This window comes from Ailuropoda melanoleuca, chromosome 16, assembly GCF_002007445.2.
Source record: "Ailuropoda melanoleuca isolate Jingjing chromosome 16, ASM200744v2, whole genome shotgun sequence".
NCBI classification, from domain to species: Eukaryota; Metazoa; Chordata; class Mammalia; order Carnivora; family Ursidae; genus Ailuropoda; species Ailuropoda melanoleuca.
In genome coordinates, this window is record NC_048233.1 from 39,352,652 (window position 1) to 39,372,058 (window position 19,407).

General features: G+C 40.0%; 1 long non-coding RNA gene across 2 annotated transcripts in view; it reads left to right on the top strand.

The window, feature by feature from the left end:
• Window positions 1-20: 20 nt before the first annotated feature.
• The window catches only part of LOC117796577, a 38,065-nt gene continuing 18,678 nt past the window's right edge, over window positions 21-19,407 (top strand). For both annotated transcript variants that reach the window (XR_004621145.1, XR_004621144.1), the window contains exons 1-2: window positions 21-357; window positions 18,742-18,850. This is a non-coding gene — a long non-coding RNA (uncharacterized LOC117796577). The remainder of the gene's footprint in view (window positions 358-18,741; window positions 18,851-19,407) is intronic.

Here is a 19,407-nt window from a genome sequence, read left to right on the forward strand (position 1 = left end):
GGGCCCCTCCCCCGGCCCGGCGCGCCCACTCGGCGCCAGGCTCGGCCGCCGCAGAGGCGGGCTCCTAGCCCAGAGCCCCCTCCCCGCGCCGGCCTTGCGGGGCGGGGTCCGCCGCGCCTGCGGACAGCGAGCTCGGGTGCTGCAGTCTGCGGCGCATGGCCGCCAGGGCTTGGGCGGGGGACGGGCGCTGGCTCGGAAACCAAACAACATGGGCACGGGAAAGGAGGCTTGCCTTAATTTGGATGAACCCTAAGACTTAAGAAGTCTGTACAGTTTTAAAGATGAAGCACCATGAGAGGCAGAAATTTCTGGTCTGGATAGCTCAGCTGATTATTCTCATGTTGCCACAATTTGTCAGTGAGTTTTGCCTTTTTCTCTTCTCAGTTCCTTTGAAGGCAGTGCATTCTTTACTTACGTGATAATGTGGAGGACGCAAGGTTTAGAAAACAGACTGGTTTTATTTGGTTATTGTAATGACTTGTTCGTTAAACTAAGGTGCCAGATGTTGGAAGCAAAAGTATTTCAGTCATTCAAAGAGTAGTACCTGAGCATTGAACATCGGAGCTGTTGAAAGGGCCTACTAGGCCTCATTTTTAGACATAACTAACAACTTTATGGAACAGTCCCAGGGGCTTTTAGAGAGATTCAAAGATACATTTCAAATTTGGTAGCTGAATTGTAGAAGTGAGGACAGAAACTTCGGTAGTGAGGAAATTGACAATAAAGGATATTAGGAGGTAGGGAATCCTTGTGTTACATAGAGCTTTGTAAAACTATATAATAACTGCTTTCTGTTATGTCAAGATAGATATATTGGTTATAGCCTCCTTCTAGGAGGCCCGGATTATACTGGATACACTCTTCCCCACCACTGCCTTTCAGGGGACTCTGTTCCAAGACCATAAACTTTATAAACCCTTGGAAATGCATAAAGTGGTTCGTTAGGGTTAAAGTGTGGCTTTAAGATGGTTCTAGCAGAAACCTATTGTCACCCTATTCAAAATAGCCTCCCGGTGATAGTATGTAACAAAAAAGTAAATATAAAACTAACAATTCACAGTTCATATTCAGTTATTACCTTGCTCAGATTTGGTAAAGACTTCACCCTTCATATCAGACAAATAACAGATTTACACTGTTTATATGTGTGTGTAGTTTCTAAGGATATATATATATATACACACACACAACACACACACATATATTTTTACTCTCTTATATATGTAAATTTTCCACTCATAGGAACCTAGAATACAAACAAGGAGGTTTTCTCTTATTTCTAATAAATACATTTTTTGTTATCCGTTAAAAGGTTTTCTTTCTTTCTTTCTTTCTTTCTTTTTTTGGTAGGATGACTTTCTGTTAAAAGGTTTTCAACTCAAGATCCAAATTTGCACATATTTTCCAAACTATGTTACTGGGAACAGGAATATATTTGAATATTGTCTCATTTATTCTTGGAGGAGATGGAATGTAATTAGTTTGGACCAGAAAATGAATGTTAGGGAACCACCCTGCTTAACTCCATTTTGCTGTCTGCTCTGGATGAAAGCCATTTGGAAGCAGGCACCTCCCTCCTTCTAGCTCTCTGCAGAACCTTAGAGCTTTCACTGCAGAGATTTGCTCCTGTGGGCCTGTATGTCTCCCCAGATACCTTCCTAAAATCATTAGCTTTGCTAGCCTTGTTTCTGTGAATTCCCCTGTTGTGAATGAGGAAGTATTTGAGGGTTTTTTAGGTCCCTGATGACACCTTAGTTTTCAGAGAGTAATTTAGATCCAAAATGGACTTTTAAATATAATCTAGTCTGGTATCTTTATGCCAGAAAAATATTGAATAATGATAAGTTTATTTTGCTACTTCTTTAGTACCTGAGAGGAACGGCTGACATTTTTTTTCTTTTTTTACCCATATTAAACTCACATAGGTTTATTTGCTTATATTATATATGGATGCATATACTTTGTATATATTTAACAACTAAATAGTAGTTATCTATTGTTGGAATATGAAAACAGTATTATCCCCTGTCTTAACATTTTAACTGATTATTAGATCTTTGTTTTGTTGGACTGTTTCAGGGCCTGTAACTATTTGCTTTAAGTCTTTGGTGTAATGGGAAAACCTGTGTTGCTAATTGAGCCACTCCCATTTTTGCTACTTAATATAGTGGCCATTTGCTACTGTTCTATGCAGTCAGCAGCATTTCTCATAGTTCCATATTGTGGTTTAGACACAAAGTTCACAATATATTTTGTTCCTCCAACTGACTCTACAAGGAAAGACAAAAATAAGTAGCAATAACTTACCAAACATCAACTATTTTCAAATATTTGACCTTGTATTCTTATTTATTGCAGTGTTATAAATTTACATATGGTATTTTGTGTTCTTTCTCCCCCCACCCTCTCCTCCCACCCCCACAGGTAGATGGTATAAGGGAAAGAAAATGGGTTTTGGTTTCAGATAGTACTAGATGCAGTTTTAACTTTGTCAGTTAATAGTGGTATGACTTTAGACCCTTAATTATCTTTCTCCAGCTTCATTTATGAATGGGAATCAGTGAATTTGAATCTTCTTTTTCTCATACTGTCACATTCAAACCCATCAGTAAATTTTATCAGTTTTATCTTTAAAATATGCCCATCACTTTTTATCACATCCCCTTAATTCATAACATTTATAGAACCTGAAATTACCTTGTTTGTATATTTATTTACTTGTTTAAAATTTCTCCCTAATGACGTGCAAGCTCCATGTCTGTTTTTTGTGGAAGCCAATCTTGGTGGCCCCTCCAAAAAACACCTTCTATCATTCTTCTTTGTCAAGATAACCTCTCTCTCTCTGCCTCTTTTAAATGCTTTTTAAAAAAGATTTTATTTATTTATTTGAGATTGAGAGTGAGAGAGACAGAGCACAAGAAGGGTGGGCAGCGGTAGAAGGAGAAGCAGGCTCCCTGAGCAGGGAGCCCTGTGCAGGGCTTGCTTCCAGGACTCCAGGATCAAGACCTGAGCCGAAGGCAGCTCCCCAACCGAATGAGCCACCCAGGCGCCCCATTTCTGTCTCTTTTCAAAGGATATTTATGTGCTCAATCCCAGAGGATAAATCAAGGGAACCCTATTTCCCTTCACCAGTTATTTACTTGCTTTTTCAGTCTCCTTCATAATTGGACCCAGTTCTGGCCAATGGAACATAAAGGGAAGTTGACTAGGATATTTCTGCAAATGGATTTGGAAGAGGACTTCAACTACCTCCATTTTGACCTCAGTCTGAACTTTCTAAGTGATTAATTTCTTTTTTTCCCAAACCTATCTCTCTCTCTCTTTTTTTTTTTATAAGGATTTTATTTTTAAGTAATCTCTACACCCAACATGGGGCTCAAATTTACAACCCCAAGATCAAGAGTCACAGCCAGCCAGGTGGTGGCCCACACCAAACTTATCTCTTAACTCAGGCAAAAGACCCTGTGGGCAAAGCATCCGCTGATGGGAACCCAAACTACCCCTTTGAGCAATAAGAACTGCCTTAAACCAGCAAGATCTCTCATGACTGACCCTAAGGCAATGATCAATTTAACCTTCACTGCCTACCTGCATGTACCCACCAACCTTTGCTCCACATTTTCCTTATATATACCTGGAAGTATTTTCAACACTTTGGAGTCAATCTTTGAGATGTTGGTCTGCTGTCTTCCGGGTGTTGGCCTCACTGAAATAAACTCCTTTCTTGTTTCACCACCACTCTTTTCTCTGCCTTTGGATTTTGTCAGTGGTGAGTGGCTGAACCTGATCTGTTTGGGACCTTCAGAGCCAGATGCTCTTGCACCCCTGTGCCGCAGCTACAGTTTTTCTCCCTGATCAAAAGAGATTGCACCCTTGAGGACCTTTTGTTTCACTCTTTCCCCTTCCTTTCTGCATTTGGAAATGTTCTGTGAAGGTGTGATGCTTATAGCCAATTAAAGATTTTCAGGGTCTTAATATAAAGAGAATCAAAGAGATGAAAACTCAGCGCTCTGACACTGTGAAGATGCTGAGCCAGCCTTAAAACCAGCTACCTCCGGATTTATTTGTTTATTAAGAGATTATATTTATTTATTTTAAAGAGAGCATGTGCATGCTTACTAAGAGGGGGAGGAGCAGAGAGAGGGAGAGGGAGGAGGAAAGAATCTCAAGCAGAAACAACCAGTGCCCCCTCCCCATCTCCCCCACATCCCATACGCAGTGCTGGATCCCATGACCCTGAGACCATGACCTGAGCTGAAACCAAGTCAAGCGTTGGTAGCTCAACAGACTGAGTCACTCAGGGGCCCCCAGATTTATTATTACAGTAAGTGCCTAATATGTCATTTGTTGTTGAATGTCAGACTTGGTGATTGATTGGATACAGGATTTGAAGGAAACTGAGCAATGGAGGTTAATTTTTAGTTTTTGGGTTTAAATAACTGATTGAATGGTGGTGTTTTTCACTGATACCTGAATACTGAAGGAAGAAGTGGATGGGAACTGAAGAAGGGACACAGGAGAAGCTACCAATTCAGCTTTTGACATGTCTTGAGGTTTAAGTGTCTCGTACATATACCTGGAGATGTCCATTAGTCAGTCATATACACAGATGTGGAGAGAAGAGAGAGATACCGATTTGAGAGTCTTCAGCATAAAGATGATAATTATACCATAGAGATGGATAAGACCACTCAGGGGGAATGCATAGAGCTTGGAGAGTGGCGACCTTAGTAGAGAACCTGGCCTTAGTAGAGAATTTGAAGAATGGTCATATTTAAAGTAGAGAAAGGGAACGTATAAAAGGAGTCTGAGAAGGAACGATCAGAGAGGGAGAACTGGGGATCTCACAATCCAAGGAAAGAGAGAGTTTCCAGAAGGAGAAGTGGTACAATGCCAAATGCAGAGAAGTTAAGCAGGATAAAGACTGGAAAGTATATAGAAAACAATATGACTTCTGTTTTTATTTATTTATTGGACAAATATTTATTGAGAGCTTACAATGCAAGTACTCCTTTTAAGTGTTGGGTAGGTATAGGAGCGCCTGGGTGGTGCAGTTGTTAAGCGTCTGCCTTTGGCTCAGGGCGTGATCCCAGTGCTCTGGGATCGAGCCCCACATCAGGCTCCTCCGCTGGGAGTCTGCTTCTTCCTCTCCCGCTCCCCCTGCTTGTGTTCCCTCTCTGCTGGCTGTTTCTCTGTCAAATAAATAAATAAAATCTTAAAAAAAAAAGTGTTGGGTAGATATAACAATGAATAAAATATGTCCTTCCCCTCATGGAATTTATATTTTAGTGAAGGAGAAAGAAAATAAATATATAGGAAAGAGATGTGAAATATAATGTCAGGTGCTGCTGGGTGTTATGAAGAAAAATAAAGTGTGGAAAAGAGATTAAAGCTACAGAGGAATGTTATTTTAGATAAAGTGATCTGAGAAGGCCTTGGAGGTAGTTATTTGAACAAAGACCTGGATTAGGCTGTAGAGTGGGCATTTCAATCAGAGGAGCATCAAGTACAAAGCCTGAGGTTGAGGGTGTATGTCTTTTTTAAAGCAATATTAATAGTCAGTGAAATAAGAGCAGAGGAAATGAGGGAGAGAGTATTATGAAATGAGATCAGAGAAGTACCAGTGTCTAGATCATATAAGTGTCTTTCTTTTCTTTTCTTTTCTTTTCAAAGATTTTATTTATTTATTTGACAGAGATAGAGACAGCCAGCGAGAGAGGGAACACAAGCAGGGGGAGGGGGAGAGGAAGAAGCAGGCTCCTAGCAGAGGAGCCTGATGTGGGTCGATCCCATAACGCCGGGATCACGCCCTGAGCCGAAGGCAGACGCTTAACCGCTGTGCCACCCAGGCGCCCCTATAAGTGTCTTTCTTATTAGTCATGGAGAGACTGTGTTTTATTCTAAAATCAGGGAAGCCATTACATAGTTTTGAGCAAAGATGTGACATATTCTATTTTTTTAAAGATTTTATTTATTTATTTGACAGAGAGAGACACAGCCAGAAAGAGAGGGAACACAAGCAGGGAGAGTGGGAGAGGAAGAAGCAGGCTTCCAGTGGAGCAGGGAGCCTGATGCGGGGCTTGATCCCAGGACTCTGGGATCACGCCCTGGGCTGAAGGCAGACACTTAACGACTGAGCCACCCAGGCACCCCAGACATATTCTATTTTAGATTTTTTTTTTTAAAGATTTTATTTATTTATTTGACAGAGATAGAGCCAGCGAGAGAGGGAACACAAGCAGGGGGAGTGGGAGAGGAAGAAGCAGGCTCTCAGCGGAGGAGCCTGATGTGGGGCTCGATCCCATAACGCCGGGATCATGCCCTGAGCTGAAGGCAGAGGCTTAACGACTGCGCTACCCAGGCGCCCCTATTTTAGATTTTAAAAGGATTGTTCTGGCTGTAATGAGAATAAACTATAAGAGGTTAAGAGTAGAATAAGGAATATGAGTTGGAAGGGAATTGTAGTAATGCAGATAAGAGGTGATAGTTACTTGGACCAGGGTGGACCTGTGGTGGAGGTGGTAAAAGGAGGTCAGTGTATTTATATATTTTTGAAGGTAGTACTGGTAGGCTTTATTAATGCGTGGAATGTAGAGCGAGAAAGAAAGAGAGGAGTCAAACATGACCCAAACATTTGGCCTGAGTAACAATGGGGAATACTGAAGGAGGAACAGGCATAAGGAAATGGAGGGGATCAGAAGTTCAGTTTTGGACATGTTAAGTTTGAGATGTAGTGTATTAGTCGTCTAAGCAGAAGCAATGATTAGGCAGTAGGCTCAGGTGTAGAGAAGTCATACTGGAGATAAATTTAGGAGTCATTAGCATAGAAACTGGGTTACATCACCTAGGAAGAAAGTGTAGGTTAAAAGAGGATCGAAGAGTGAACCCTGGAGCACTTCAGCTTTTAAAAATTAGGAAGTGGGTCCTGTAGTCAAAGTGAGAAGGACCAGCCAGTGGTGTAAGAAGAAAAACGTGAAGAGTGTGGTGTTCTGGAAACCAAATGAAGAAAGTGTTTCAAGCAGGAGAGTGATAACTGTGTCAGATTCTTTTGGGAGATTAGGTAAGATGAGGTCTAAGAGTTGGCTGATAGATTTGGCAGTGTGGATGTCACTGGTGACCTGGGCAAGAGTGGCTTCAGTGGAGCAGTGGGGATGAATGAGGGGCCTGACTGGGGTGGGTTTGAGAGAGAATGCAAGGTGAGGAAGTGGAGAAAGTGGGATAAAAATCTCCTTTGAGGAATTTTGCTTTAAGAGCGTAAAGGGTGATAGCTGGGATAGCTGGATAAGGTGTTTAGCTGAAACTGTTAGATCACCACTGTAAAATAGAAGCCCGTAGATGTTAGTCACTGAGAAGATAAATGAATATCTGAATGGATTTTAAAAAACATGTAGTAAAAACAATAAACTTGAAAGCAAAGCTTAAATACATCTTTTGAATATTTAAAAATTCTCATGGTTCAAAAGTTGAAGAGAGCGGCGCCTGGGTGGCTTAGCATCTGCCTTTGGCTCAGGTTGTGATCCTGGGGTCCTGGGATCAAGCCCTGCATCAGGTTCCCTGCTGAGCCTGCTTCTCCCTCTCCTGCTCCCTCTGCTTGTGCTCTCTCTCTCTGCGCCAAATAAATAAATGAAATCTTAAAAAAAAAAAAACCCAGCAAGTTGAAGAGATAAGCAGATATACATTGAGAAGTTTTGCCTCTACATTGTGATGGCTGATTTTATGTGTCAACTTGACTGGGCCAAGGGATGCTCAGATAGCTGGTTAAATATTATTTTTTGGTGTGTCCATGAAGGTGTTTCCAGAAGAGATTAACATTTTAATTTGGTGGACTGAGTAAAGCAGTTGGCCCTCTCCAGTGGGAGTGGACATCAATCAAACCATTGAAGGGCTGGGGCACCTGGCTAGCTCAGTCAGTAGAGCACGTAACTCTTGATCTCAGGGTCGTGAGTTCAAGCTCCATTTGGGCATAGAGTTTACTTAGAACAAAACAAAACAAAACAAAAAACCCCAAAACATTGAGGTCCTGAATAGAACAAAAAGGCAAAGGACGGTCAGCAAACCAAAAGAGACTTGGAATTAGAGTAAGAAGGACTCTGACTAGAGACTAAGGCAGGAACCTAGATACCAGCACAAGAAGTCAGAAGACAGGTGGGGTGAATGTCTCATCAGAGGCCATCAGGATAGAAGTTTTACCCCTTGCTTTTTTCACTTTTCAGTATATTCTGGATCTCTTTCCATATCAACAACTCCTAAAGAGTATCTTTATTATTTTTATATGCCATCTACAGAATGTTGATGTAAAATGAACAAGCCTTTTAGGATCTCTAAACATAAGAAAGAGAGTGTTATTTGAGCCCAAGTTAGGATAACTGCCCAGGAAACATGATCTCTACAAGGAAAGTACTCTGGGAATGAACAATTTTTACAAGGTTATATACTTTTTTACATCTTGCGAAAGCTCAAAGGATTATAGATTGGTATATAGGCAGGAATCACAAGTTTTATCGTAAAAGAATGCAGGGAGTAGGAGCATTGATGGATATCTCAAGGACCAGATGGTTTTCCTTTAGGCTACTTGTTCAAAAAGCAGATGTACAATGCATACGTGGCAGGTCATAAATCAGGCTTTTGGTTTGAAAGAAGTTTATGTACAGTCATGCTGACTTAGAAAGAAATCTAAAATGGCTTCTCTTGTGTATCAGGCCTTTAGAGAGTTTTTCTTTCATCGAGAGTATTCTGTTGTTATGGATGTATCATGATTTATTTAATGAATATTTTGAAAGCAAGGCCTTTCTTTGAAAGAACTGGGTTTTTTGTTTTTTGTTTGTTTGTTTTTTTTAAAGGCTTTGTGGGTCCCAAGGAATCAGTATAGCAGGACTTCATGTTTAAAGTTCATGCCAGGGGGGCGCCTGGGTGGCACGGCGGTTAGACGTCTGCCTTCGGCTCAGGGCATGATCCCGGCGTTATGGGATCGAGCCCCACATCAGGCTCTTCCGCTATGAGCCTGCTTCTTCCTCTCCCACTCCCCCTGCTTGTGTTCCCTCTCTCACTGGCTGTCTCTATCTCTGTCGAATAAATAAATAAAAAATCTTTAAAAAATAAAATAAAGTTCATGCCAGGATCCATAGAATCGTGAAGAATGCATGATGATGAAAAAATCATTATCTCCCTGAAAAGAAGTAAGGATTCAACCAACAGACAGGAAGTAGTGAATCTAAAGAAGAGTGGTTAAAGTTTAGCTGCTTGTGGGTTCCTGAAACCAGATCCAGATTCTCATATCTTAAGATTTTCTTACTTTACTTCACTGGGCCTTGGTCCTGGCAGTTGACGTTAGGGTAGATTAGCCAGTTCAGGAGATAGTCTAAGTAGAGAAATCTTCTGTTTCACTTTCTGTGGTATAGGTTGGAGGACTGCAAGATTCTTAAAGAAGCCCAACATCTAACATAGTGCCTGAGTAGTTGAGTAGCCATGGCTAAAGGGGGTACCTAGGCAGCTGGAACTAAAAGCAACCATACAAAATTTTCCCCTACACCCCACCATGATGATGGGCAAAGAAGCTGAGAGCACCCAAGTACCCAGTGAAATGTAGAATTTCTGAGAGGGTCAGCAAACCAAAAGAGACTTGGAATTAGAGTAAGAAGGACTCTGGCTAGAGACCAAGGCAGGAGCCTAGATACCAGCACATGAAGTCAGAAGACAGGTGGGGTGAGCAACTCATCAGAGGCCATCAAGGATGGAAGAGAATATAGGGATCAGATTCCCTTCCTCCAATTCAAGAACAAAACTGAAGCCCCTTCAGGAACTTAGATCACTTTAGAGAAGATAAGAGGAGAAGGAGAAAGAGTTTAAATCTTGATTTAGACTTAATATTTACTCAAGTGAGACCATTTTAAACAAGACGTAACTGATTTACCTTGCAGTAGTGTTTCTGTTTCCTGTCCTTGCTGAGGGTTTGTGAGATATTGAATTTCAGCTATTGAGAAAGGAAATCCAAAGGAACAACAAGAACAAAAATGTAATTAATACTACTAATGGGCTTTTGGCAGAGAGGTGGGAGCATTTGGCAGAGAGGTGGGAGCATTTGGAAAATTTTATATGAAAAATCAAGCAATGATTGAGGCAGTTATGAGGTTCAGGAGAAATAAAAGTATGATTACAGTGGAGAGTTTGCTTAATGCTTAAATAATCACAATAATATAAACACTGGCTGATTTCAGTTAAAACTATGTCAGTAGTTTGTCAATTAAAACTATTGTCAATAGGGTCAATATAAAGTAAAAGATGGATTAAGCCTCATTTAAGAGGTAGAAATATTTGTTTTTGTCCCTTACCTACTTTGTAAAAAAAAAAAAATCAGCTTTATTGAGATAATTCACATTCCATAAAATCCACCCTTAAGGAGTGGAGTACAATTCAGTGTTTTTTAAAGCATATTCATAGAATTGTGCAGCTATCACCACTCTCTAATTCCAGAACATTTTTATCACTGCAAAAGAAACTTGGTACCCATTAGTGGTCACTCCTCATTTACCCCTCCCTCCAGCCCCTGACAACCACTAATCTACTTTCTGTTTCCCTGGATTTGCCTATTCTGGACGTTTCATATAAATGGAATCATACAATATGTGGCTGCTTTTACTTGGCATACTGTTTTCAAGGTTCGTCTATGCCAGAACATGTATTAGTACTTTATTTCTTTTTATTGCCAAATAATACTCCATTGTATGGATATACAACATTTTCTTTATCCATTCAGCTGTTGATGGACATTTGGGTTGTTTCCACTTTTTGGCTATTGTAAATAACGCTGTTATGAACATTTATATGCAAGTTTCTGTGTGGCATATGTTTTTGTTTCTCTTGGCTATATGTCTAAGAGTGGAATTTCTGGGTCGTATGATAACTTCACATTTAATATTTTGAGGAACTGTTAAACTGTTTTCCAAAGTGGCTGCACCATTTTGCAATTCCACTGGCAATGTATGAATGTTTCAGTTTTTCCACATCTTTGCTTATGCTTGTTATTGTCTGTCTTTTTAATTATGGACATCCTACTGAATATAAGGTAATATCTCTTTGTATTTTGATTTGCATTTCCCTGATGGCTAATGGTGTTGAGCAACTTTTCATGTGCTTACTGACCATTTGTATATTTTCTTTGGAGATATGTTTATTCAAATCTTTTGCCCATTTTTGCATTTTTATTTTTATTTATTTTATTTTATTATTACTATTTTTAAGTAAGCTGTATGCCCAACATAAGGCTCAAACTCATGACCCCGAGATAGAAAGTTGAATGCTCTTCTGACTGAGCCAGCCAGGTGCCCCTTGAATTTTTATTTTTATTGTTGAGTTATATTTCTTTATGTAGTTTGGATATGACCTTTCTCTGATATTTGATGTGCAAATATTTCCTCCATTTAAAAGAGTTTTCTTTTCACTTTTTTGGTGGTAGCTTTTGAAGCACAAAAGTTTTAAATTTTAATGAAGTTCAGTGTATCCTTTTTTTTTCTTTTGCTGCTTGTGCTTTTGGTGTCATACCTAAGAAACCATTACCTAATCGAAGACCATATTCACTCTAATATTTTCTTCTAACAGCTTTATAGTTTTAGCTCTTATATGTAGATCTTTGATCCATTTTGAATTAATTTTGTATATGGTGTGAAATAGTCTTCATTAGTTTCTTAGGGCTCTATAACAAAGTACCATAAACTGGGTTACTTAAAACAACAGAAATGTATTCTTTCATTGTTCTGTAGGCTAGAAGTGTGAAATCAAGGTATTGACCAGGCTGGTTTCTTCTGGAGACTCTGAAGGAGAATCTGTTCCGTTTTTCTCCTAGTTTTTGGTGGTTGCTGACAATCCTTGGCCTTCCTTGTCTTGTAACACATCACTACAATTTCTGCCTTCCATCACTACGTGGCAGTCTCCCTGTGTGTCTATATCTCCATATGGCCTTCTCATAAGGACACTTGTCACTGAATATAGGGCCCACTCTAATCTAGTAATATTTCATCTTACCTAATTACATCTGCAAACACCTTATTTCCAAAAAAGGTCACACTCTGAGGTTGTAGGTAGACATGACTTTTGGGGGGACACAATTCAACACAATACAGGATCCAGTTTCATTCATTTGCATGTGGATAGCCAGTTGTCCCAGCACTATTTTCAGAAAAGTATATTCTTTGGGGCACCTTGTTACAGCCTGGCAAGGGGGAAAATCCGGGCTTCCCAGTCAGCATTGTTGGCATGGGTGGGGTTGGGATCACAGATTTTTTTGTGGTGCTTGCCTGGAGAAGAACACTTCTTACCTAAAGGTTTTCTGTTTTGCTAGACTTCTCTTTCCCTGACCCTTTGGCTAGGGAGAGCAGGTTTGTTGTTGTTGTTTTATCTGCACACTTTGGTTGACATTTCTGGATTGTCAGCTTTTTCAGCTCCAAGGAAATCAAGGCAGAAAGAAAACCCAGGGAACTCACATCATGTCGTTTCTTGGACCCAGGTTCTCTAGCTAGCTTGCCTTCTCTCCATCTTTCAGAGTCTTATGTTTGTTTTATATGTAATGTCTAGACTTTTTAGTTATACTTAGAGGGAGGAATTAGGGAAATATGTCTATTCTACTTTACCAGTGCATTGAATTTACAGATCAAATTCACGCAGAATTTATATCTTTGTAACTTGATACTTCCAAATCATGACTGATATATCTCTCAGTATATTGATTATAATACCTTCATAATATCTCTGAATAAATTTTAGAATGTTTCCCTTAGCTGTCTTGTTCATTTTTTTTGTTAGATTTAATCATAGGTACTTGATATTTTCTGTTTTATTGTAAATAGTATCTTTGAAAACTTTTCATTTTATGTTTTATAGTGAGTGTATACAATACAGTTTATTTTTGTGTATTAATTTTGTACTTAACAACAACCTTGCTGAACTCTTATCTAATAGTTTATATGTAAACTTCATTTTTTGGGAGAAGTTTTGTATAGATAGCCATTCTGTAAGGCTCTTTCTGACACCAAATGCATGGTGTTTTCCACACCGATTTTTAATTCTCTGAAACCACCTGGGTGTTTAGCATTCAATTCAGTCCTAATGCTAACTATATGGGATTAGTGAAGACCCGACCAGTTAAGGGCTTAGTCACACAAGACTGCCCCCACTTCAGGTGCCAGTTGCAAGTCTCAGTTTGCCATCTGTACTTCTGACCCCCCAACTTTAAGTTCAGGAGTTCACGTGACCCTTTCTCTCAGGTTCAATAATTTGCTAGAAGGACTCAGTGGACTCAGAAAACACTTTATTTACATTTGCCAGATTATTATAAAGGATACAACTCAGGAACAGCCAGATGGAAGAGATGTACAGGGCAAGGTATGGAGGGAGCATGAAACTGCCATGCCCTCTCCTGGTACACTACCTCCCAGCATGTTGTTGTGTTCATCAACCCAGAAGCTCTCCAAATCCTGTCATTTAATTTTTATGGAGATTTTATTTTATTCTCAAAAGATTACTTATTTATTTGAGAGACAGAGAAAACAGAGCTAGCAGGAGAGAACGCAAGTGGGGGGGGAGGGGCAGAATGAGAGGGAGAAGCAGGCTCCCCGCTGAGCAGGGAGCCTAATGTGGGGCTCAATCCCAGGATCCTGGGAGCATGACCTGAGCCAAAGGCAGATGCTTAACCAACTGAGCCACCCAGGCACCCCTAATTTTCAGATTTTTAAATTTCTTCTTGAAGTTCTTTTCTCAGTTCATCTTTGTTTACAAATTTATTGGCATTAAATTATAATATCCTAGTTTGTCTTTTTAATGCATATGACTTCTGTGGTGATGGCTCCTTTTCCATTCCTTATAGTGATTATTTGCACCAACTTTTTTTTCTTCTTAACCAGTTTTGTCAGAGGTTTTGTCAATTGCATTATTGTTTTCAAGGGACCAACTTTTGGCTTTATTGATATTCTTTATGTAGATTTGTTTTTTACCTTGTAAATTCAGCTTTTAACTTGATTATTTTCTTCTAATTTTTAATTCTTTTATTATTATTATTATTATTTTAGTAATCTCTACCCCCAGGGTGGGGCTAGAACTCATGACCCTGAGATCCAGAGTCACATGCTCTATCTACCCCTCTAATGTTTTATGAGGAGTACTTTGCTCTTTACTATTTAGCTTTTATTCTTTTCTGATACATACATTTAAGGCTATAATTCTTTGTGTGTGTGCTTACACAAAAAACCCTCTATACTATAATTGTTGAGTAAAATGTTCTCTACATATCCATTAGATCAAATTTGTTCAGCAGAATATTGAAGTATTTTATATCTTTACTATTCTTTGTATGCTTGTTTTGTTTTTGTTTTTGTTTTTTTTAATCTATTTATTTATTTTTAGAGAGAGAGAGAGAAAAAGTGAGTGTACGAGTGGTGGGGAGGGGCAGAAGGAGAGGGAGAGAGAGAATCCCAAGCAGGCTCCCTGCTGAGCATGGAGCCCAACTTGAGGCTTGATCCCAGCACCCTGAGATCATGACCTGAGCCAAAATCAAGAGTTGGAAGCTTAGGGGCCCCTGGGTGACACAGCGGTTAAGCGTCTGCCTTTGGCTCAGGGAGTGATCCTGGCGTTATGGGATCGAGCCCCACATCAGGCTGCTCTGCTATGAGCCTGCTTCTTCCTCTCCCACTCCCCCTGCTTGTGTTCCCCTCTCTCGCTAGCTGTCTCTATCTCTGTCAAATAAATAATAAAATCTTAAAAAAAAAAAAAAAGAGTTGGAAGCTTAACTGATGGAGCCACCCAGGCGCCCCTGTATGCTTATGGAGCTGTGTTTGTGGTGATTTGCTATGGCAGCTCTAGGAAACTAATGCAATCATTTTAATTTTTATCTCTACTATTTCTGTCTTATTCTTTTTTCTAAACTGCTTGGTCATCTTTTCTTGTTTTCTATTTCTTACAGATATTTTCAAGCTTCTCTTTTATTTTTTGAAATATCGTATGCAGTTATTTTATAATCTGGATCTAATAATTCTAATACCCAAAACCTTTGCTGACCTATTTCTATCTTATATTGTTTATACTAGGTGATGCCTTATTTCCTTGCATTGTGTAACTTTTTTTTTTTAACTACAAAAACTCATTTTCCTTGGGAAACTGGATTTTTTTAATGCTTTTTTTTTAAATTAAATTAATTTTAATTTTAATTCCAGTGTAGTTAACATACAGTGTTATATTAGTTTCAGGTGTACAATATAGTGATTCAACAATTTCATACATCATCCAGTGCACCCAAGTGCTCTCCTTGATCCCCATCACTTGTTTCACCCATTTCCCTCCCCCTCCAACCTATCCTCTATTAACCCAGTTTGTTCTCTTTGTTAACAGTCTGTTTCTTGGTTTGTCTCTTTCTCTTTGTTTTTCTTTTGTTCATTTGTTTTGTTTCTTAAATCTCACATATGAGGGTGCCTGGGTGGCTCAGTCAGTTAAGCGTCTGCCTTCCGCTCGGGTCATGATCCCAGGGTGCTGGGATCGAACCCCACGTCGGGCTCTCTGCTTGGTGGGGAATCTGCTTCTCCCTCTCCCTCTGCCTGCTACTCCCCCTGCGTGCTCGCTCTCTCTCTCTCTGTCAAATGAATAAATAAAATCTTTAAAAAAAATCCACATATGAGTGACATATGGGTATTTGTCTTTCTCTGACTGACTTATTTTGCTTAGCATTATATTCTCTAGTTCCATCCGTGTCATTGCAAATGGTAAGATTTCATTCTTTTTTATGGCTGAATAATATTCCTCTTTAGCTATATGCCATATTCTTCTTTATTCCATTCAATCTGTTGATGGATACTTGGGCTGCTTTCATAATTTGGCTATTGAAAATAATGGTGCAATAAACATAGGGGTGCATGTATCCCTTTGAATTAGTATTTTTGTAGTTTTTGGGTAAATACCCAGTGTGATTACTGGATCATAGGGTAGTTCTATTTTCAAACTTTTTTTTTTTTTTAGGATTTATTTATTTATTTGAGAGAGAGAGAGAGAGAGAGAATGAGCAGGAGGGGCAGAGGGAGAGTCAGAGAGAATCACAAGCAGACTCTGAGCTGAGTGCAGAGCCTCACCTGGGGCTCAAACTCACGACCCTGAGATCACGACCTGAGCTGAAACCAAAAGTTGGTGGTGTAATTGCAACACCCAGGCACCCCTATTTTTAACTTTTTTTTTTTTTTAAAGATTTTATTTATTTATTTGACAGAGATAGAGAGCCAGCGAAAGAGGGAACACAAGCAGGGGGAGTGGGAGAGGAAGAAGCAGGCTCATAGCGGAGGAGCCTGATGTGGGGCTCGATCCCATAACGCTGGGATCACGCCCTGAGCCGAAGGCAGACGCTTAACCGCTGTGCCACCCAGGCGCCCCTATTTTTAACTTTAAAAAAATATATATATATATATTTATTTATTTATTTGAGAGAGAGAGAGAGAAAGAGCATGAGCAGGGAGGAGAGGGAGAAGCAGGCTCCCTGCCCAGCAGGGAGCCTGATGCGTGGGCTTGATCCCAGGACCCTGGGATCGTGACCTGAGGCAAAGGCAGATGCTTAATCAACTGAGCCCTCCAGGCAGCCCTATTTTTAATTTTTTGAGGAACCTGCATACTATGGGAAGTTAGATTTTGAGGGTGAAATTTTTTGATGCCTAAGGTAGGAATTTGCTTTATCTTCTGCCAGATGCCTGAGGGCACTACCTATCTAAGATGACTTTGAACTAAACTTATGGCTTTAGGACTTTTTGGAACTTCCAAGTTATGTAGATTAGAGTTGCAAATTCATGCAAGAACTGGTTGTTTTGGACATATCTCAGGTATTGTTTGTTTGTTTTTCCCCTTTATCTTTCTCACACCAAGGCAATTTTCATGGCAACTCTCTGGATGAGGGTTGGGGTAGATTTAATTCTGGCTCACTCTTACTTTGAGGATTCAGCCCTTTGGAGTTCCAACTTTTTTTTTTTTTTTTAAGATTTTATTTGTTTATTTGAGAGAGAGCAGGAGAGCACAAGCAGTGGGAGTGGCAGAGGGAGAGGGAGAAGCAGACTCCCCTGCTGAGCAGGGGGCCCGACTCGGGGCTTGACTCCAGGACCCCGGATCATGACCTGAGCCAAGGCAGATGCTTGACTGACTGAGCCACCCTCAGAGTTCCAACTTTTTGAGCAGGTGCTTCACTTACCGTACTTCTCCTTTTGGGTGACCCTGGGCTTTACATTCCATTCTAGCACTTAAAAGGTCTTAGAAAAAATGGCATCAGTGTTCCATTTCCTGGCTTAAAGATTCCTTACTATCATACCAGTTCTTTGAAACTTTTAAGAAAATGGTTTTATCATTTTATCCAGAGTTTTTAGTTTTTATTGGAAGGCACGTCAGAATATCTAGTCCACCATATTTTTGGAAACCCAATTTTCTCTTATCTTTTAAAAACAGGTGATGGCACGTATCAAATTACTGTGTTTTTAGGGGCTCCTGGGTGGCTCAGTTGATTAAGTGTCTGTCTTCAGCTCAGGTCATGATCTTGCGGTTGTGAGATCGAGCCCCGTGTCGGACTCTGGGCTGGGCATGGAGCCTGCTTAAGATTCTCTATCTCCCTCTTCCTTTCCTCCTCCCCACCTCATGCATGTGAGTACTCGCTCTCTTTCTCTAAAAATAAATAAAAAATAAAAAAATGAAGAGGCATGTAGTTTTCAAAAAATTTTAGGTGGTACACAAACAAAAATGTGAAGACCACTGATCTAGAGAAATGGTCACATAAGTATAAAAGAAGACATATATACCCATCTGGTCTCATGACCTTAAATATTATCTATATACTGGTGACTACCAAATTTATATCTTCTACCCAGACCTTTCCCCTATTCCCTGATGCGCATATCCAGCTGCCTATTCAGCATCTCTAACAAGATGTTAAATAAACATCCTAGATTTATCATGTCCATCTCCCCCCCACCCCATACTCACATGCACACAACCTTCTTCTTTCCTCTCCTAGTGTTTTCCGTCTGAGTAAATGTTATCTCTGTTCACCCAATTGTGCAGGCCAAAGACCTTTGAGTTATTCTTGACTTTCATTTTTTTAATATTTCATCTAATGCGTTAGCAAATCTGTCAGCTCTATCTAAAAAATATATCCTGAATTGTCTTTCATCTCTCTTCCAGACACAAAAATAGTCTACTTACTACTCTTCTGTTTCTATTCTTATAGTCTGTTTTTTTTTTTAAGATTTTATTTATTTATTTGAGAGAGAGAGACAGCCAGCGAGAGAGGGAACACAAGCAGGGGGAGTGGGAGAGGAAGAAGCAGGCTCCCAGCAGAGGAGCCTAATGTGGGGCTCGATCCCAGAATGCCAGGGTCACGCCCTGAGCCGAAGGCAGATGCTTAATAACTGAGCCACCCAGGTGTCCCTATAGTCTGTTTTTAAAAGTGATCCAGGAAACACACTGAGGGCTTGGGGGGGGGATGGGACAGGCTGGTGATGGGTATTAAGGAGGGCACGTATTACATGGTGCACTGGGTGTTATACGCAAGTAATGAATCATGGAACTTTACATCAAAAACTAGGGATGTACTGTATGGTGACTAACATAATATAATAAAAATATTATTAAAAAAAACTAAAAAAAAGTGGTCCTATAAAAATATAACTTTGATCATGCCTACTCTGGAGTCTTCTTTATCATTCTTAGAATAATATCCAAATTCTTACATTCTTCTAAAAGGTTCTTCATGGTTTGGCTCCTGGCTACCTGTCCGGCTTCATCTTATATTATTTTTCCCCTCACTTATCCACTTCAGCTACACTGGCCTTCTTACTATACCTCAAACACAGTAAGTATGCTACTTTGCCTCAAGGCTCTCCACTTTGGCTCCCATTTGCCTAGTTTCCTTTTCCCCCAGATACCCATTTCTGCATTTCCTTAAAGTTTCTCTTTCAATATTTTCACCCCAAAGAGGCCTTGACCTTTTTTTCTAAAATAGTACCCTCCATCCCTTCTTTACCCCCTTAACCTGCTTCTTTTTTTCTGTTAGCACATTTATTGCTTATTTGCTTATTTTCTGTCTCCCCACTGGAATATAAATCCTGAAAGGGGTGGATCTTGTCTGTTTTATTCATGGCCTTAGCCGCAGAGTCTTATGTAGTAGGTGGTGAATAAATACAGTTTTTTAAAAGATTGATTGATTGATTGATTGATTGATTTGAGAGAGAGAGAGTGGGGGGAGGGACAGAGGGAGAAAATCATCAAGCAGACTCCCCACTGAGTGTGGAGCCCAATTTAAGGCTCTATCCCACTACCCATGAAATCATGACCTGAGCCGAAACCAAGAGTTAGAGGCTTAACCAACTAAGCCACCCAGGCGCCTCTAATAAAAATGTTTTGAATAAG